Raw genomic sequence first — 22,592 nt, 5'->3', positions numbered from 1 at the left:
AGTTTGTCAGTAATATTGCTGATGAACAAAATATTAAGACCATTTTTTTATATATAAATTCTAATTAGTTTCCAGCACAATCTGTCTCCCCTGTAACAGGCCGCAGGGCCCTTATTCCTAAGGGTGTCAGTGAAGCAGAACCTCTGTATATAGTTAAAATAAGTTTAAGTTTCAAAATACTTAGTATGTTAATGGTGGATGCTTTACAGTGCCTTGGTTTATAGACACAATATGGTGATGGAACTTGACATACTCAGCAACTAAGGAAGATTTCAGCAGTATAATAAAGCAAGGCCTCTTATAAAACCCTTGATTTAACAAATTACACCAGTGATTTACTACTGGTAACCTGTCAATTTAACAAAGCATGCTGTGACCAGGGTCTGACAAATGGAAACAAATTAATCAGATAAGAATGCACAGTTGCCTTGAATTTTATATTCTTAGAACTAAGCTATATTCTAAACTCTAGGAGAAAACATGTTCTCATCTTTCCTGACAGATTCTGGGGGGTAATAGGGTACTGAGGCATTATGTGTTACTCTCTAAATGATCCACCTATAAGGAGCACAATACTGGGATGCAGTTTTAAACATGAGATGCTATCTGTTCTTAGGGTATTCTTATCATTAATTTTAATGGAAGTTGCACATAGGTATTAAGAGAAAGATAAGCCCCCTCCCCCTCAGTTTCTCTTTTTGTAACACAGTAAATGCCTAGCCATATGGTATTTTTTTTAATGGAATACACATTTGATCATCTCTCTTCATTTATGTATTTCCTAAGATGTATTTTAAAAGCAAACACATTAGAATACATTTGTTAAAGAGAAAATTCACTACTAATTCTAGGCATCCATTTAAGGAATGCTTTTTAGTAACTAAAGTATTTATAAGCTGCGCTACACTTATTTTATATAGTGAAACTGTATTTGCTGCTAGATTCCTAATTTTAGGAGAATCAAATCTGCATTTCAGAAATTCCCATACTAAAAATACTTTTTACCTTTCTAGTTTACTCTAAATTGCCATTTCGGACTGCCATCCTTCATAAAAGGCAGAAAGTAAAACAGAAATATAGATACTACCTTTCCTTGAGAAATTGCTTTTAAAGAGATAGGACGTGTCATCAGGATGAAGTACCACATGCCGGTAATTATACACGGTTCAAATTCTAAAATTTAATCAGATATAGATTCAGACTCGTGGTATCACAAAAGAATACTTCTTAGGTGCACGTGCATGTTTCTTGTGCTTTTAAAGATATGTTTCGCTTATTTGCCTTCACTGTGGCAACTTCTGTGGCTATTCAATGACAATCACTTCTATTTCACAGCAGAGTGACAAAATAATGGGAAAGTTTAAGAGCTCCTTCAGAAACAGGCTCTGCTGCTGCTGAGGGAGATCACAGCTTAAGCTATTTGCTTCCGAAAGAAACAATAATAAGACTATCATTCTCATAACAGTCATAAAATTGTCGCCTTTAGCACTGGGAATAAAATGGCCTGAGAAAACATAGCTGGTGGAAACTTCCAGAGAAAATTAGGATCAGAATTCATGTCTATGTGCAATAAAGGGAACCACAGCAATGGCTACTGATAGTAACAGAACATCTGAACAAATAATAGGTAAGTGAATGACATGGAAAATAAGTAGCTTTGAAAGGGTGAGGCACCACAAATTATTCTTAAAAAAGCCCCACAAAATCAACACTTTATGGATTCCTGGTCTCCTACTCTAATAATTTCTGCTCTTCATTTCATTGCATTTTAGTAGAATCAGAATCATTTAGGTTGGAAAAGACCTTTAAAATCATTGAGTCCCACTGTTAATCTAACACTGCCGAGTCCATCACTACAACATGTCCTGAAGAGCCACTTCTACAGATCTTTTAAATACCTCTAGGGATGGTGACAACCACTTCCCTAGGCAGCCTGTTCCAGTGTTTGACAAACCTTTCAGTGAAGTAATTTTTCCTAATATCTGATTTAATCCTCTCCTGGTGCAACTTGAGACCATTTCCTCTTGTTGTGTCCCTTGTTTCTTGAGAGAAAAGACCAACACCCACCTCACTACAACCTCCTCAAAAATACTATTATAAAACAACACTCAGAGTTAACGTCATGAATTTGTACCTCAATTTTCCATTTATGTGGGTGAGATGGAGACAAATTGCTAGTGAAGAAAAATGTTTCCATGTTACATAAAAATGAAATTTTCAGTCAAAAATACACTGAAAAACTCAGATGAAGACTGAGAATCTGATCCATGACTTTCCTGGCTATTAAGAAGATTTCAGAAAGCTGCAGTATACCTCCTACACCAGGGGGAAAAAAAAAAAAAAAAAAAAAAAAAAGTGACTATGAACACTATAAACAATTGGGAAACAGGGTGGTCAAAAAATCTCACAGAGAAAATCATGTGAAGTAGAGAAAGCTCAAAGGGAGTTGTAATAGTTAAGGTAAAATAAGATTGAACTCCATGTAAGAGTTGCAGCTGTGGAGAAATAGGAAATGGACTTTCAGCCATGGAGTACAGAAAAAACACATAATGGGTAATCCTAGATTAGGGAAGAAATTAAAAACAGGAGGTATAAAACAAATACATGAAGAGTGAGAGAGGAGAGTTGTTCAGAAAGAAATTGTTACTTTGAGACTAGCTCAATCAGGTAGGCAGTGAAAGTGAGAGGCAATGCTTACTGCTGTGTGGTTTTTGGCTGAGTTTACCAAGCAACTTTTCCGATTAACAGCATTTTGATATGGTGAATGTCTATGTCTATAGTATGACAATATTTTCAGTAAGAACAACAGCTTTATGCTGTAAAAACTGCTATTCAAAGCAAGCTATCATATATGAAGTTGATAAAGCCATTTTATTATGTGAGGGGGTTTTATTACTTTGTGTATAGAATATTCTTTGAATAGACACTTAATTTAAAAAAAAAATAAACAAAACCTCAGTGTAAATCCACTTTTTCATAGATAATACTTAAATTTCCAATCTCACAATTTCATGTGTTTTAAAACACTATTGTGATCCACCTGGTGTATGCATATATAGTATTTAACATTATATAAACTACTTAGTACTTTACAATCACTATTTTTAGGAGAAAAATGAAGGGATCCAGAAATAGACTATCATGAAACCAAATGCTCAGTGAAAACTAGCAGTTCTTTGCTTCTTGATTTACAGGTTTTGGTACAGGACTGTAAATGCTAGACATCTGTACTATTTCCATTTCCCAAGCAGTAACTAAAATTGTTGATGAAGTTGAACTTCACATTCACTTTAAATTTCCCAAAGTAGTGAAACTCTGCCAGTTTTTGAATTTTAGCCAGATGTGATATGTGGCTTGCCCCCAGGATCTGTTCGATTTCTCACTGGCTGATTTAATACAGCCAAGAACCTATTTCTGTGATGTGTTTTGAGAATCCAACTTGTTCCAATCCAGAACTAAGTCTGCAACTGAACAGTTTACTGCTTGCATTTATTTTTATCTTGCTCTTTACTCAGTTAGAGGTTGAGGGGGACAAGAAGAATGCCAACTGTCCTTATTTAAGGTACAAAAGAACGATAAAAATTGGGAGTAATTCTTAAATCTGTTTTCTAAAATGGCAAATGAAGGTTAGATCAGAACACACTTGATACACTACCTCATTCACAGCTGAAATATCCTCAAGTACAGTTCACTATTCTGCCACATTTCAATAGCAAAAGGTCTCATTCTTTCTACTTAAAAGTATGCTGCAGTGCTGGAAGACAGAGGAACCAAAGCAATCAGTGTTCTTGAGGTCTTAAGGATATGGGAGGAACAGAATGTGTCACAGCTTGAAAAAGAAGAAAATGCATTGGCTTTAAGTGTTGCAAGTGATAAAGCTACTGGCCTGATACTGAACAAGTTCAAAACTTTCCTGATGGTAAGAGCTGGCCTGAAACACTTTATATATTATTTACATGTCATAACACCTATAAGCAGCAATCACAGGAAAGGATTTTGCTGTGCTAGATGTTGTTCTAGCATGCAACAAATGTGTAAAATGTTCTTTTCCAGACTGTGATTCCTTTTGTCCTAAATTAAATCCTTATATACTGGCAAGAGATAACAAATCAACATAATCATACTACAGCACTCAGTAGCATACCAGATTTGACTTTTAGGATGATCCAAAACCCTAAAATGGAGTAAATAGAAATGGAATACATGGGAAAATTAAGCCTTTTATCCATAAAGATCCTACATGCTTTTAAAAATATACACCCCAACCATACATATCAGTTCAAATACATGTCACTATTAGCACCCTCTCTAGGCTCAAATCTATTGCAGCCCGTCAAAATGTTGTCATGCGTGTCATAAGGTTATAGCCCAAAGATGATATAATATTAGGAGCCGGATGGTGGTGATTCTGTGACTATATGTTGTCCTTCTGAGGCCTTTCATCAGAGGCAGTAGAGATTGGTTAGACTGATCCTACGACAGACAAGGTCATTCCAAACTTGGAGACTGCTTCACTTGGGAAAAGAGGCAGGTTCTGTAAATTCTGCCATAGAAGCACAAAGAGACTGAAAAGGAAAAATAAAGTAACTATGAATTCATGTTTACTGTCTGGTTAATAAAGAGAGGCTTAGTCAGCTATTGTCAGGTATTGTCAGGTCTAGTGAAGGCAAGTGTCACTCACCCTGCATCATTCTTTACTGCCTGGTGACAAAAACTTTTCTCAGAAAAGGAGAGACTGAGGGAGTCCAGGCAGCATGTTGATGACAAAGCAGAGCATGTGGAGAGGCAGACTCAGCTAAGGCTCATCAACAGAGTTCTCTGTTCTTATAGGTAGAATTTTCTCCTTTTCTTCCCAATATTGTTCTGAAAGTAGACCATAGACATTTTACTTTTTAGTCTACATTGTTTAGTTGTGTATGAGAAATTGTAGGCTCTTTGATTACATAAAACAAACCATGTGTTTGAGAAAGTAGTAAAAGAGGGAGGAAAGACATCATAGAAAAAGGGGCCAGACTTGTTCAGCAACATGCATTCCATGAAGGACTTGCACTGCAAATGACAAAAAAGCATACATTAATTTGTAAACCTCTCTCATGATGAGGTCTAAAAAAGCAACTTATTCTGCCTCAAAATGACATTATACAAGGTCTAAAATAAATATATGTGGTAGCTTAGCAACTACAAATATTTATATATACATAAGTCTGGTCTGTCAAAATATCACCGAAATTGTATACCATGAAAAAAAATTTATAGACAGACAAAATTAGTCTTGTTGTGCAGGGTTGCCATAATTACCCTTCATTGCAGAGGGGATGTGTTGTTTAGGTAACTGGCAGTAAGTGTTAAGTGCCTGATAGTCTTAAGCTAAAAACAAGTTGTGCAAAGAGAAGACGTGCCTCGATTGATGCTGCCTATGCCAGTAACATTTGCTAAAACATTAAAATAGTCTCTGCCAGACAGAAAGTCATGGATCATCTAGTGGAAAGCCTGTCCTGACATGATAGAAGATCTGCAATACATACCTTGAATGAGAATCAAGAAGTTACAAACATTGCTGTTTCTAGTACACAGTGGTTGGCCAAGATTTAATCATAGCAAATATTTCCAAAGCCAATCCCCAGCCTAATTTTCATCAGAAAGAAATCATCATCCTGAAACATTTTGCATACTAGGTTCTAGCTATTCAGCTAGCACGCACTGAATGTTCTGTTCCTGGACATAAATAGCTTTATATTAGTTAAGGATCTTTATATAGTTGTTACCTTAATAACTGTAACTTTAAAAATAGTTAAATATCTAAAACTAAGGGAAGAATTCTGTTTTTGCCATAATGGGTAAGAAGCAGGATATGGAATATAAGACCCACACTTGCCTTTACAAGTGAAAGGTATTTAAATCATAGAATCACAGAACAGCCCAGGCTGGACCTTGAAAGATCATCTGGTCTAACCTTTTGTGGGAAAGGGATCCTAGATGACATTATCTACCACTCTGTCCAATCGCATCTTGAAGACCTCCAGTGATGGGGACTGTATCACATCCTTGGGGAGGTTGTTGCAGTGAATTATTGATATCACTGTAAAAAATATCTTTCTTGAGATTAAACCTCTCCCAGTGCAACTCGTACCCATTGCCCCTTGTTTTCTCCATATGGCTCCTTGTGAAGAGAGATCCTCTGACCTTTCTGTAGCTGCCTTTTAAGTACTAGGATATTGTGATGAGGTGTCCCCAAGCTTTTTCTTCTCCAGGGAGAGATGATTTAGCTCCTTCTTTCCTCATAGGGCAGGTTCTTCAGCCCTTTGATCATCTTCATGTCCTCCTTTGGACCTTTTACCATCTGTCCATGTCTTTCTTGTATTGTGGAAACCAGAACTGGACACAGTACTCCAGGTGTGACCTGACAAGTGCTGAGTAGAGTAGGAAAGTGCTGAGCAGAGTGGGAAGATTAAGATGGTGGTTTTAGAAATTGGCATTATCATTCCAGAGGGTAGAACTGGGACAGAAAATGCATAGAGTTCAGTATAAGGTGAAGACATCCACAGCTCCCAGTTTCAATCCCCTCTTTTCAAAGGCAGAAGGCCCATGAACAAATTTAGCTGAATGGTAATTAAAATACATTCTCCCTTCATATGTAGGAGAACTCCTGCTCAACACAGTTTGAATGAACCAGTCCAGCAAGATGCACCTTCACTATGCAGAGAAACAAAGCCACATCTCACAGGTGCCTTCATGACAGCCAAAAATATAGGCTACCTGTGTTGCCTAGCACAGTTTATACTTGCTTGATTTACACACAAATTTTAAAACTTTTTTTAAAAAAATTGTACTTTAACGGTAACAGTAAAACTAATCACCTATTGCATAAATATTTTCCTGCAAGGTAAATTTCTAATTTGGAGTTTGGTGTATTTGGGCTTTTAATTATTATTTCTTGCTTTTACTAGCTTTAGAATGCTGCCATTCACCAAACTTAGAAATTATCACAACAATCTAAATTTTCACATAGTAAAAATATTATTGCCCTCAGGCACAAAATATTTTGTCATTTGTTCAAAATCTCATTTAAATGAGAAATATGATCAACATTTAATCATTTCTCTAGAAAATAACATTCAGATACGCCAAATTTTCAATTAACTTATTCATACTGATTCTAATAAGCTGAACAACTTGTTTTGGCTGCAGCTATTTTCTTTCCATATGGAAGTGCTTCTACTAGCTTTCTTCCAGATTATGTGGTTGAGAGGAGGATGTGGAGAAAAGTCCTGTGTTGTTTTTTGTGGCACAAATTCGTTTTGGGGAATGAAACATGCAATATAAATTGCTCTCAGTAAGCCTGAATCCCAAGGGCATATTTTGGCAGTATGACAATCAAATCTTTACCTTAACAATCTGTGTCCAAATTCACAAAGTACATAACAGATTTAAGGATGCATCCAATTCAATTTACACTAAGCATACATCTGCAGAGACAGCATGTATTTTCACTTAGGTGTGTTGCACTGTGGCCACTTCTTCAGTGTTGTGCACAAGGGCAATTTTAGCGAGGTTAGGAAGGAAGACATTGGTATATTACAGTGAAGAGAGCACACAGATCAGCGCAATGAGAGGAAAAATGGACGTAGCAGAGAGCAGAAAACAAAATAGTACCAAAGAAAATAAAAGCTTAGTTTCTAATTACCTAAATCAAGAAAAAAAAAAGATCTTTTGTACGAAGTAAAAATAAAAATATTACTGAGAAATGTCCATAGTTAGGGTGCAATATCACAAGCAGAATAAGGCTCAACTACCACCAAAAGGAATATTCCTTACATCCCCATAGCTTCAAATACAAATTTCTGCAACACTGTTTGTGCCAGACTAATGATGTGATTGGCTGAAAATAGGCCACTTATTTTATTAAATTCATTTTCAGTAGCTGAATAATGGCCACACAAGCAGCAGCACTAGCAAAAGGAGGCAGCGGTAATGTACAGGTGGGACTGGGGAAGATAGGACTCCACTGGGCAAAACCACCATCTAAAACTAGTTTAACCTGCTTGTAAAATTTCAGCCACAGAAAAGAATGGTCAAAGGATGTGGATGAATGTAACAAGAGAAATTAAAACCTTATGCTTCCCATATAATTTTATACTCTGATAGCTGGGCAGAATTTTTTTCATTAATCCAGATCTGATATATGGTAGAGGAACTTTATATCATCAGTTCTAATCAGAGTCAGGACCCTGTTTATTTGATCTTTCCTGAGCAACCAATGCACTGAACAAAAGTCTTTGAGAGAAGAGCTGACTGTTCGCTCGGCTGCTAGCCTGAGTGAGCACCATGCTCTGGTCTTTGCTCTGACCATCCATCCAGGACACTGGTCCTCCCTTCACACAGACTCCATGCATGGTGGAGAAGTTAGGACAGAAAAAGTGCACTAAGAATAATTTATTGCTGAAAAAAAAGACTTTGCTATGGCCTGTATGACAACATTTGCATAAACATCAGAAGAAGAAATTGAGACTAGAGTTGGTAAGGCAAAAAACAAACAATTTGTTTCCATAGCCATCCTGGAATCTGGGATTTCTGTGTCACTTCCTTGTTCTCTTCTTAGATTTTGAATTGTCAGTTGTCACACTATGGGGAGCAGAGTAAGCATCAGTAAGTGACAGAGATCATTTTGAACAGACCAATCCCAAGTGTAATAGATCTTGGTGGAACAGAGACCTATGAGGAAAACAACGTCTTCTGGATGACCATACTATATGTGGTATGCACAAATTCCTGACACATATATGAAAAAATAGTTGTGGAACCAGAAAAGAGAACAAAGCAATGAAGAAGTTCAAATAATTTCCTAAATGTCCCAAGCTATCTCAATAGATTATTTTTAAAAAGGTTCAGAATCCTCCAGATTATACTGTATAATTGTTTTAACATAATGAGTACAAAAAAGAAGTAATTTTCAAGAACTGCAACAGACTTCTTAAAAGTTTATGTGTACTGGGCCACAAAACGGAATATAACAGAAATAGCTGAAATTAATAACAGACACAAAAGCCAGTCTACTGAAGGAATAAACTTTTACAGGCAACAAGAAAAAGGAAAGGCATAAAAAACCCCAAACCAACCTTGCTAAAAAAAAATTCTTTAAAGTATTTTTCATGTGCATCAAATCAAATGATACTTAACGGGACAGCATTCATGCATGTATATGGAATAGAAACTGCTCTAATTAATGGTTGTAGAAGTGCAAAAGCTTCAAAGCGTATGAACAATTTCTCAAGCATTTGAATTCTAGCAAAAAACTTATCCGAGTTATTTTGAGTTACTTCTGGATCTGTATCACTGAGCAGGAAACCTCTAAAGATCAGCCTCTCTTCTGAGAATTTCAGAGTTTTTTTGGTCAGCTGAAAACACGGGGATGTTTTTTTCAAATGTCTTCATCATTGGCCTGAACTCTGAACCTGGAAAGGTCATTGGAAAAAGCTCTCCTATTGACTCAGTGAGAGGGAGTAAGACCTTGTAGCAAGCCTTTTCTGAAAGTTCTATACACTGTGAGAATGTTTTTAAGGTATTTTGGCACTCTTTATAGCATCAGCCTTGTCTCCAGATTTGAGTAATTTTCCAGACAAAGATACAAGGGGCACGGAACTTTTCATTCAATCTAAAATCTTCACCATTCTCCATGCGCTTAAATTAATTTAGTAAAGTTGATATACTGAAAGTTCCTCAAATTACATAACTCTAACAGATCCTAAAGGTCCTTATATAAATCTTCAGGGGTTTTTTAGCTTGGAAGGTGAAATCAGAGTTTAGAGTTTAAAAGTCTGCAGTTCTTTCCCCTTGCTTTCTCTTTGAGGTCAGAAAAATAGCGCTGGTTTACAGTACACATGCAAAGAAGTACAACTACTAGAACCCACAATTAAACGGGCCATTTAAGAAAAAAAATCAATTGTCAAATATCATAATCAAATATAATAAGTTCCTTAATCCATTCCTCTGTGAAAATAAATTGTTTCCTTCTAAAACCTTTCATTCAATAAAACATGTGATGAATTCCATGTAGGGAACTTGGCAAATATGTAAGTATCATATGTCATTTTATGGCACAGGTCTTACTTTCCTCAAGTAGGTTGTCAGACACAGCTTAGGCGGTATGAGCTGAGCTGTCTGCAAGTAACTATCATGCAGATTCAAGCAGAATATACACAGCTGAACCAGTACATACTTCCATTCCAGCAGAGCTGTGGCTGAATGCCAAAGGGGCAAATACCATCGAAGCATTTTACAAGCAGAGTGAGGTGAATGATAATGATCTACAACAGTGTTTTTCGCATTGTAGTGTGGGAGACAGCCCAGTCCCTCCAAGTGGTTGGCATCAGCAAGGCCCAGGAAACACTTCAGGTGGTGGTGCTTGCTTTGGTTATTTTGGAATGGGTTATGTGCCAGCAACATTATATCAGGGGTGTCCTTTCCTGGATTAGCCCCAGTAGGCAGCTAAGGCCCACAGAGCTGCTTGCTCACTCTCCCCAGGTGGGATGGGGAAGAGACTTGGAAGGCAAAAGTGAGAAAAAACTCATGGGTTGAGATAAAGACAGTTTAATAGGTAAAGCAAAAGCCGTGCACACAAGCAAAGCAAAACAAGGAATTCATTCACCACTTCCCATCGCAGGCAGCTGTTCAGCCACCTCCAGGAAAGCCGGGCTCCAGCACACGTAACCACTACTTGGGAAGACAAACACTGTAACCCCAAACATTCCCCTTGCCTCCTTGTTCCCCCCAGTTTTTATTGTGAGCATGACGTCATAAAGTATGGAACATTCCTTTGGTCAGGTGGGGCCAGTTGTCCCAGCTGTGTCCCCTCCCAAATTCTTGTGCACCCCCAGCCTGGCCAGGGCAGTGCGAGAAATAGAAAAGGCCCTGATGCTGTGCAAGCACTGTTCAGCAATAGCTAAAACATCGGTGGGTTATCAACAGTGTTTTGGTCACAAATCCAAAACACAGTGCCATATGACCTATTATGAAGAAAACTAACTCCATCCCAGGCAAAACCAGCACATGTCCCCATTTCTCAAAGGTGGGGCACCCAGAGGAGTTTTCTCAAAGTTCTCAGCATGAGAAAGAAAGCATCCACAGTCACTGTGGTGGCTTAGCCTCAGCTAGCAACCAAGCAACAAGATAGCCTCTTTCTCGTTCCCGTACCTTCAGTAGGATGAAGCAAGTAAATAGGAAGAATGAGAGAAGAAAATCTGGGCACCAAAATAAAGAGATCACTTACCAACTACAGTTGCAAGCAAAACAGACTTTTGAGAATTTAATTTTTTGCAAATTAATATAACTATTTGAGGACAATATTTAGGTATTGGGAAACAGACACAAAAACAACAACAGCAGAAAAGAAACAAACTTTTACACACTTAAGGAAAACTCCTTTCCTCCCCCTTTCCCAGGCTCAACCTCACTCCCATATGCAGCTAATCTCCAGGCACCTCTCCTACGCATACACACTCAACCTCACATTTGCACTGCTGACACCTTTCCTGCACCCCTTGGTATCACCACAGGTTAAACTCAGTCCCTTCAGTAAGACAAGTGGTGCCTGCAGTCAGGACATAGTGGTTTCCTTCTGCTGCTTCTTCCTTCCCACTTTTTTCCTCCTTCAGTGTGGGTCCTGCACAAGCTGCAGTCCCTTCAGGGAAGTATATGCTCTGTGTGGGCTCATCCATAGGTCTCAGTGCCTTTGGGGGTATAACTGTGCCAGAAGTTCGGCTGATGGGGCCAGCTTTGGCCAGTAGTGAGACCATTGTAGAGCTGTCTGGAACTAGCTGTGCCCAGTGCAGGGCAGCTCCTCACCTCCTCCCACAAAGGCCATCCCTGAAGCCCCCCCTCACCCCCCAAAGCCCTGCAACCTACACCCAGTACAGTTATGTATCATTATGATATGCAATTTGCTCATTTCTGTTTGCTGGTTTCCTTTAGCACAAACAGATATGGAAAAGATAAATGCTTTTCAACACTTCTGACCCCAATCAGGAACTGAATAGTCCAGAATAATAAGTAATCAACTTCATAATTTCCCAGTGTAATACTCATGTACATGTGGAAATTTAATCTAGAAATCACAGTGTTCCTGTAGAGAAAGTTCCAACCCATCTGACATACATCACTGTATTTTCTCATATCTTTAACCTGTCATAACCACAATAAAAAACAATTTTCTCTGAAGTTTTTGAGCCTTCCCTGCACCATTAGTATAATGCTGTAAAAGTCTGCCTGATTTTACTACTGGCATTATAATAAACAAAGCCTAGTCTCAGAGCATTCAACATTTGAATCAGGACTTACTCTGGTTGAAAAGAATGTTCTTATAACATGAAATAGTGGCAAAAGTCTTTCAAGCAACTCTGATTTTAATAAGTCTTGAATCATGCTTTTCCAAACCTCTGGACTTTTAGATTCTGCCATCACTAAAAACCTATTTCTGTAACACCTCAGATAATGTGTCTTGGTTATTTAAATATATGTCTAAATTGCTACTGTGATGGTATGCCTTGCGTGCATTTTTGTATTAAATCTTATTTTTTAAAGGAATATACTTCTATTTTAATATAGGTAGATGCCACTCACAATCTTCAAGGACAGTGATTACCAGTCCCATTTGAAGACACAGTACAGTTTCTTGATTCAAAGTAAGTATTAGAAACGTCCCAGTCTGCATTTTCCTTCATTTCTGAATTTTCTAGGAAATCAGAGTATGTTTCATAATCTTCCAACTGAACATTACGATCCAGCAATTTTTGTGTTATTGCCAGAACTAGGTTCCTCTGAGAATAATTTTTGTAGTCTGTAGACAGCCCTATCTGATATGGTCATAAATAGAAAAGTTCTACTTTATAAAAATAATGAAGAACACCGTTTCATTGTTGACTGTGATATTTAAAATACAGGGAAGGTTTATTATTCAAAAATCCCATTTCTATGCTGATCACATTCTCAAACACATGCAATTTAAGCCACAATTGCATTTAATATGCAGACACAGTTACAGTTTAATATAAGTACACAGCTCAGCTAGGCAAAGGAGAATATGCCATTTTTCAGTAACTGCTGTTTACTATTGAGAGAATGATACAAATTATTGTTATATGACATTATAAAAGTACATAAATGTATTGACTTACAAATTAGAAAAAATGCAACTGATAACATGGACAGAAAGCAATATTGACTTCCCAGTTTCAGAGGGAAGACACAATAAAAGAATAGGCTTCTGGTCATTTTAGGACTAGAACTACCAGGGCACAGTTCTGCTCTTGCCTCAATATTCTTTCTAGATCACAGGACAGTTGCAAAAGGCAACATTTTCAAAACTACCTAGTGAGTTTTGACTGTTCAACTTGAGCTTCCTGATAATATCAGGCTTCATATTACAGGAATGTCAGAAAAGCAAGTCCCTGAGAAGTGTCTCAGCTACTGAAATACTCCATATCAATCACTTGAGAGTACACACTTCAGATCATTATCATGTGAATTACTTCCTTTTTTCCTGTTTGTCAGCATCATCTTAGTCTATAAACTCCTTGGAGAGGAGTTATTTCTCGCTGTATATTTTGCACATTTCTTGCCACAGTGGGGTTCTGACCTTGCTTGGGATTTCTAGGGTTTTGTATATGATTAATTACAATTAGTAGTTAGAAAAATAACGGAAACACTTTGATGTTCCATTCAAGACTTAAAGACAGATAGGCATTTTCATTTGGTTTTGTAATGCAGGGTTTGATCAGTTAAAAAAAAAAAAATCTATAAAAATCCATCTGGAGGGTAAAATAAATTGGTTCCACATTTGTCCTGTCACATAAAACTGCTCCAGACATTGTCATATGAAAACCAGTCCACATTTATGTTAATTTCTGATTTGGCATAAGGCACCATTGGTTAGTCTTGGTGATGGCAGCTGAGAATTTTGCACTAGGAAATCCCTAATTTAAGACATTTGTGAGCTCTGAACCATGCAAAGGTACTCAGAAATTAATGCCATTTTATGCAGTTAAAGTCCTGTATTCCTTAAAAATAACCTTTCAGAAATATTTTTTTATTCCATGAAAAATGAATTCGTGGTTAAAATGTCAATAAAATCTCCATTAGTCTGAGGAAATATATATGCTATCAAGAACTTCCTATGAATCACAGCATCTGCTCTGACTCCCTCCAAAAATGCTTTGTGGGGAAAAATGTTAGAGAGAACAGGACAAAATATATAAACGTTACAGTCTGTTGACCAATAGCTACATTGTACCTAATAGACATAGGATCTTATTTTGCTTTGTGGGATTTTGCACCACTGACTTCAATGACAACAGCATTGCATTATCATGAAGATATATCATTGTATAAATTATCCTGATTAACTAATTAGCTTAGTAATAATTTTGACAGAAACATGGTGGAAAAGAAAAATTCAGATGCATTTTACCATGAGAAACATTCACATAGAGGAATTCTTACCATGTTACTTTTTGACCTATGTCAGTATAGTACAGTAATTCATAAACATAAGTAGCTCAATCTCCAATGTTCTCTTCTGTAAGCTACCTCTGATAAAAGATTAGCATTGCAGCTCATTGCAGTATCTTATCTTCATCCATTTCAATATTCATCTCAACATTTTAAATCTGTTTCTCAAACAACCTTCTACGGAGGGTTTTTCTGTGATATTCTCATCAAAACCTAAAAAAAAAGAGCTAAATGCATGTTATGGTTTGTCTGTATGACTCCAGCTCAAATGCAATGTCACTGTAGATTGTACAAATCACTATGAACAAATACAGTCTTCAAGCCTGGTGTAAAACATCCCCAGATAAGACTGTAAGACTCTCAAATGCAGCTTTGGGACACGCTTTTGTCCCCTTCATCTTTAAGCTCATAGCTCAATCCAATTATCCACAATTTAGCCTCTGCCAACGATGTGTGTACACTTGTGTTGCAGAGGAGGATTTTTTTTGTATGACTCAAGTGTAAAACTTCAGCTTACAAGCCAAAAATGTCTTCAAAAGAAACCCATGAAATGAAATAGTAAAAGCATGAGGACTCTACATTAAAAAACTCAGTTTGTGATCACGTATATTAACTTCCACCTCAATAACTTCTTTTAAATGAAATCTGCAAAACACAATCTGCTTATTTTGTTAATCAGTAAAAAAAAAAACCAACAATGTATGTAAAAAAATTTCTTCCAACAAGAACAGGACTGAGGAAAATTTTGGGTAGAGCTTTATAAAGTTCTGAATTCCAGAACAGAAGTTACTAGTACTAAAAGAAGTTAGTTAAATAAACAGAAGTTAAATGCTTACGTATTACTTTTCAACATTACTTCCACAGTCTTTAGAAACACAGTATTAGATCTTTAGTTCTATCCAACTAAAGCCATTCAGTACAAAGACTGCTAAAATGTTAATCTAAACCTTAGCATACAAATATTTTCAGTTTTCATGGCACACATTGTTGCAATAAACCGTTCTGGCAGCTGAGGAATAAGTGACCAAGAAGTTTTCTCTAGCCTTCTTTACATTCTAAATGCCTCACACCAGATGAAGCCAAGTGATTTTCTGTTGACTGGATTCTGCTTAAGGATTCCTCAAAATACAGCCACCAGCCTCAAATAGCTGTAGACCACCACTAGAACAAGACTGCTTTGTTTAGCTGTTGGTATCATTCTGGAATGCATTTCAGGTTCAGACTTCTGTTATTTTGGCCTGGTCACATGCTTTTAGTCACATGTACCCCATCTATTTTAATAAATTATTCCATGGAAAAATATCCTAAGAAATATCAGAGAATTTTCTATTAACAATTATTCCACTTTCCAATGTAACGGTTCTGGTCAGAGATTACAATCTCATCTTGAAATAGAAATTATTTACAAGATTCATTAATAACATTTCATCTTACTTAGCATTTGAACACATAGGCAGCAAAAGGAGGTTTCTACTAAAAGATTCAGATTTCAACAAAAGTAGTAAGGTATTTGATATGCCAACACCGGAGGGGCGGACCTAACTCTGCTAGGATCATCTGTGCAAAAGAAATAAAATTGGTGGAGTCCAATAGTAATTTCTTAGCAGTCTATTACTCCTTCAAGGAAAAAGGAAACTCCGTCTAGGAAAAGGAGGCCAACTAGGATTACACTGTGTTGCACTAACCTCTGGCTGCTGTTAGAATACATCAAAGCTGTTAAAAGTATTGTATATTACAGCAGGCAGGTCAAGTGGCCTTAACCTGGCACTGGACACCACAAGAAGCACGTGACCATAAGATCAAAGGATGGAAAAATAAGGTTTCAACCACAATTCACAGTGACAAAGTCTCAGCACATATCACCTGCCACCTGAATGTCTTCTATTCCAGTGATCTGACCACATGGGGTAGAGTGTGTTTCTATTCTAATCAGTTTGAGTGTCTAATTTAAACAATCCACGGCAAAACCAGTGTTTTAAAGTAAAAATTAGTAGTCAGATTTATTTAAGCAAAGGTAATTGTATTTAGTGTGATAGGCTATACTCATCCCTGATATTACATTTATTTCCTATTCCAGAATTGAAGGACTCATAATCCTAAATCCTAAAAACATAACAAGCAAATATAATACATGTACAGCCTTCAGGCCCAGGAAAAAATGTAGTACCTAAACACTCAACCCAAATATTCCTATTGTTCTGCCCAGCTGAGTGCCTCCCACCTACTTGTTATACTTCTACCATCTTTGAATTATCATTGTGAAATAATTTCATGACATCACGGATGGGTCCGAACGTTTGCCAGCTTTCAGATATGCTGTACAAATGGTAATTATAACCATTCTAAATGATGCATCTCCCCAGTGCCTCAGATTCAGTGAGTTAACCTTAAATGCAAGGCAGATTTAAAGATGAACAATTTACTTAGATAAAGGAAAACAGAAAATATAATTAATCATTTGCCTATCCTTCAGCCCTAGTTTACAAAACCATGGTGCAACTTTATTGAGCTCAAAATTGAAGGGTGACAAGGTTAATACGTAGCTTTAGACCTCATGGTTTCATTAGCAAACACATTACAGACTGCAAATCTGAACTGACAGTAATGTTAGGCCCAAACAAAGTAAATAATTACTGGCTTGGCAAATGAGGAAGCACTTGCAGAGTTTGTTTACATTTGGTTTTTGGAAAATTCATGTTGGCAACAAGTCAAATACAGTTTGACTAGTAACTGTGACAATTGCTCACAGATGCAGCTGGAAGAACAACAAAAGAACGGATTTATGGTTCTTTTCTCCCCTGCATTTTTCCCCTTTGTTGCCTTTTTCTTGTGCTGTTTCTTCTATCTTTCTCCCTTTTTTTTCTCTCTTTTTTTTCTTTTCTTTACCATTTTGGATCAATAACAAACAAAGCCACAAATATAAGTGGGTTTTCATGGCAGATGGGCCTTGGAATGTGTAAAAATCTCATGTTGCATTTTGTGTTTTGGCCATATATTGGAAAAGACACAGCTGTATTCAAGCTGCACTCATAAAAGCCTTGCTCCCTGACAAAACGTATGAGTGCCCTCAGTTCGTGTAGGCCTGAACTGGATTTTCAAGAGAAATGCATCACATCCATGCTGGTGCACTGTTAACAAACTTTATCAGATGCCAGGCATACAGAATTATGTCTAGTCTCAATTCCTTTTATGCAATTCATTTTTTGGTTATATAGGAGAACTTGAACATATTGCTTGGAAATAATAAAGCAGCCTATGAAAATGGAAAATAATTCAACATCCTGTAGTTGAGCTAGAAAAACTGTGAAACTGCAGTTCTTTATCCAACATTTTATACAGAACGCAATTATACTAAACACTGAATATATTCAACTTCCTAATATGCAGTATAATCAGAGGATAAAGAATCAGCAAGAACCAATTATTAATAAAAAAAGCTAACATAGAATCAAACAGTTATATAACATATAGTCAATGACATACACAGAAGAGGACTAATCTTGTAAACTGAAGAAAAGTTTGCAAGCAGAAAAAACAATAATTGTTAGAGCTCACTTTCAGTCAAAGTGAGCTGAAAGAGTCTGGTAAAGTCTTGTCAGATCAGCTCACTTAATTAAGTGCATTTCACATTGGAAAATTAATATTCCTAGTCTGATCAACAGAAATGTACTTTATCTTTCCTACCTCAGTGAACTACCAAAATGACGTCTCATTAAGCCACATTTCTGAACACCAGTGACACCACTAATCACTAGTTTGAAATTAAGCATAGAGACCATAAACAGCAACTTTAGTGATCACTTACCTTAGTTATTTTGCAGTTATTTACAGTGTATTGTTTATATTATGCTAATGTCACTAATTTTTTATTAGTCTGAATTAATGTACAAACTGTTAAATTACATTTCTACATTTCACACAGCAACTACAAAACTAAATAATAATTTTCAATGCTCATTGCTTTTGTCTCAGGAAAACAGATTGAGAAGGAACAGTCCTCTCTGAAGAGTGGTCAGGCCAGTATATACTTGGCATGTATACTCCTTCAAGACCTCGGGTAGATTACAAGATTTTCTCAGCTTACTGCCATTCACTGATGAAGGACGAGAAAGGGACATGTGTGCTGTCTTTCCAAGTTATAGATGCATCGATATCTGAATATTACATAAAAGATTTCCCTGTGACCAAGATATGGCTTTATTTTTCTTTAACTGTTCAATTATTCTCTGTGCAGGAAAGCGCATGTAGGAGCAGAGACAAAACATCTGCGGAAAGCTGCGACATGCGCATTCTCAACTGAAATAAATGAAGCTATTCAGAAAAATTGAGTACTGTTAATTGATGTCATCATTACTAAGTTTTCCAGTAAAATGTTTGAAGAAAGCGAGATAAAAAAGGTTTAGAGAGATTAAAGTTCTCGATAGCTGCAGAAAAAAGTACATTTGTAAATAATGAATTTAACCAGGAAAAAAATCCATAACAAGTAAAAACCATTAGAAAATAGCATGGTAGAAAGTACTTCCAGACGGTGTATGAACAGAGTGCAATATTGATTAAGGTATATTCTAATCAATATACAGATACTTCAATGCTTTCAATGCAGTGGCTTTGATGGCCTAAAGGGAACATTGTGCCACTGAGTGCAAAGGTTAGATACTTATGCTCTAACAACTGTGGAGATGTGATACATCTATTATGGGGAATCAGATTCTTATACAAAATGCCGAAAGTGTTAAATACCAAGGAGGTAGGCCACACTGGCAGAAATATGTTGTTTGTTTGATTTTAACATAAACTTCATTTAAGTAAACCTTATAATGGCATTTCTGCAATTTTGCCTTTAGCACCGTGATACTAGTAAGTGTCCTCTAATTTTTTCCATGCTAATGTTAGTGAACATTGATGAACTACATAGATATTTGAATTTCTTTGCACAGAAACATTACGCTCAGTGTATTTTACAAAAATGTTTTGTTTTTTCTTTACCTTTTGTCCAAAACCCATCAATATTATTTGGACATCAGAAAATTTGCCTGATTGTGAATACTTTATTGAGACATAATCAGTAGTGAATGACTCTAATGCTCCTCCAGAACTCGCAGTGTTCTGCTGATGCCCAATGGAAGTTCTGTGCATAGAACAAGTGACTGTGACTCAGTGAGTGACACCTGCATTGCCTTTACTTTTTCCCTTCCCCAGTGTAGGAAACTGGCTTGAAAAAGCACCTTCTAAATCTGCAAAGGTCTTAAAACCGTATCTGCCATGAGCTGACTTTTCTTTGATTCTCTGCAACTGACTCTCCAAGTTTGATGGGAATCTCAACAATACGGCAGAAGAGTGGTGTCAGTTTTCACAACCACTGTCAATGCCAGTTCATGAATTTGCAGCTGCCCTATTCTCTACAGACCAAACCCTGTTTGATCTCAGCCTTTACCATCTGCTATCTCATGACTAAACCAGAGGAATAATTTCCTAAACTCAGGTAATCATTATCTACATTAATACGCATCTGGGTTTGTAGGCCCTAAAAGCATTTTAATCTTTCCAGAGATCTGAAATTGTCTTCTATTATTCGATATATAAAAAAGTTTATTCTTTCACACTGATTTAATTTTCAGGAAGGTGAAAATTACAATGTCTTGGTAGAAACAAAAGTTGCAGAGTTGTATCTGCGCTATATAGAACCCGACCAGAGTTTAAGATGGTCATCAACATCACCAAAGTTATCACTTTGTGCTGTGCAGACTTCATTTGTTGAATTCAGTCGTAACTACAGGTGCTCAACATCTCTTAGTATCAGGCACATATAAAATAATTCTGAACAAGCTATTCATACAAATGCATATATCCGGTAGAAATCCAAGACTACCTCAGTAATATGCAATGTGTTCCACTAATCCTTTCCTGCGATAAATCCCAGCTAACAGTAATAAACAACTTTGGGTATGCATCACAAAATGTTTACAAGTTAGCATAATTTTTCATTTCTAGAACAGTTGTTAGCTTTTTATCAAAACTGAAAAATATTTGCAAAAATGCTTTAGAGTAAATCTGAGCAATTTCTGTGCTCCTTAGCAATTGATAGTTGTTGCAGTATGAGAAGCAGTTTTTCAGGAGTGGCATCTTATTTTGTAGGCTTACCTTGAGATGTCAGATAAATATATTATATTAGAAAACCCAAATTCAAGTTGCAAGCTCAAACAGAAAAAACATAATTGAGGATGACTAAATGTAATGTGTGTGTTTTTACTAATATAATGCATCAGTACAGTGTAACAAAATGCTAACAAAACGATGTCATGGCTCTGATAGACAGATTCTACATTTATTCTAAGATTACACTAGCATTTATCAGCACGGTCTAGGTTGAACATGCCCTGAATAATCTGGAATGCCTGGCAGTTAGAAGCTTTTACATACCTGAGGACTTTCTTAACTAGAGCAAAGAAAATAATTTAGGATGGTAAGAGACTGTTAAATGCTTTAATACCTCAGAGGGTTTTCTAGAGCTCTTCTACCTAACACTCTGGAGTTGAATTGATGTGAAATATTGAGACTTGGAGTAAAGCCTTCTGAGCTAAGGGAAGGGCAGTGGAGGTAGATGCTTTGCTCAGGGAAAAAAAAAGAAGGCATTTGATCCCACTGCTTCGTCTTGTGGCCCTCATAAGGAGCATTTCCAAAAGATGACAAATAGCAATAGTACTTATCATGCCTTGGTGAGATCTTAGTGGAGTTTACCTGAGACTAATTCATTGTAAGATTAGCGGTAAAGAAAATAAACTACAATAGCAATTCAAATATATAAAGTATCCATATATGTAGTATGGGTTGGAGACAGAATAAAAAGTGTTGCTGTCTGTAGATGTCTGACAGATGATCTGCTACTTTAAAGATTTCTTAATAAACTCAAGAAAAAAGGTTTGTGCTTAATAAAATTTATCAGATTACATTTAAAGAAGCAGAATGAGTGAGTGAGGATTAACACTTGAGAATTCTACACAGTTGCACCTAACTACCAAACCCACAAAACACCTAGGAAGCTAAAGCAAATCTTTCAAATTGCTTACTTTTAAAGCACTGAATTTTAAGTCTGAATGTTGCAACCTAAGACACAGACAGTAAAAACAGGAAAAAACCTGACAAAATAGAAGAAACTACTCAATGTGTCCATGCTTTTAACTTAAAATATAGCTTAATTTGTCTCTATATTGTGATCACATCTTTGCACATTCATAGGACTAGGATTTTGAAGTCTAACGTGAATTTTTGGATATTCAGATATATACTTAAATAATATAAAATCTCTGTGCTAATGTGAACTTAAAATATTAATGTCTCTCTCAAATTATCTACAAAGTCTAAAACATAAGGAGAACAGTTTTGCATTCTCTTACTAGGGAAAAATAACAAATGGAAGAAGATCAAATAGCTATATTAGAGCAAAATATAGATGAAAAATATCTTGATACAGAAAAATTAATTCATTGCTATCAAGATCCATTTTTGCTATAACTCTTGCAAGCCATCACCAAGTCAGTCAATAATCTTATTTTAATAATAATATCATCTTATTTTAATAGTAATATCATCTGAGCTTTCTCTCTGCTGTTACCTTTTGCTTTCCATTGTCCTGTTGCTTCTGCATTTTCCTGTGAAGAATTAGACCAAAATATCTTTGACACAGGTACCTCACAGAGGTTCTTAATACAATAAACCACCTAGCCCAAACTGGGGAAGTATGAAATAATAAACAAGCCAGCCAACCAGCCCTCACACTCCATTATCTCCCAGTGGCTTACAGTAATATTTGAATGCATTGTTCCATCTCATAAAATCTGGCCATAATACAGTACTTTGGGGAATCAGGAAATAATGAAATTGCTGTCACTGTTGGCTCTGTCTATGTTATACCAGGGCTGAGCCTGATGCGGCTAAGGGACACAGGTACCACATCTACTGTGTTTCCTCAAACAAAAGCAGTCACAGGCAGGTCAAGGCAGATATTTCCCACTGCACCTCCATGATCTTACATCTTACTCTCCAGCAGACCAAAGGCCTACCTGGCCAATAAACTGGATTTTTACCTTCTC

The sequence above is a fragment of the Falco cherrug genome, chromosome 7 (assembly GCF_023634085.1).
Source record: "Falco cherrug isolate bFalChe1 chromosome 7, bFalChe1.pri, whole genome shotgun sequence".
NCBI classification, from domain to species: Eukaryota; Metazoa; Chordata; class Aves; order Falconiformes; family Falconidae; genus Falco; species Falco cherrug.
Note: the sequence above shows the minus strand (reverse complement) of the source record.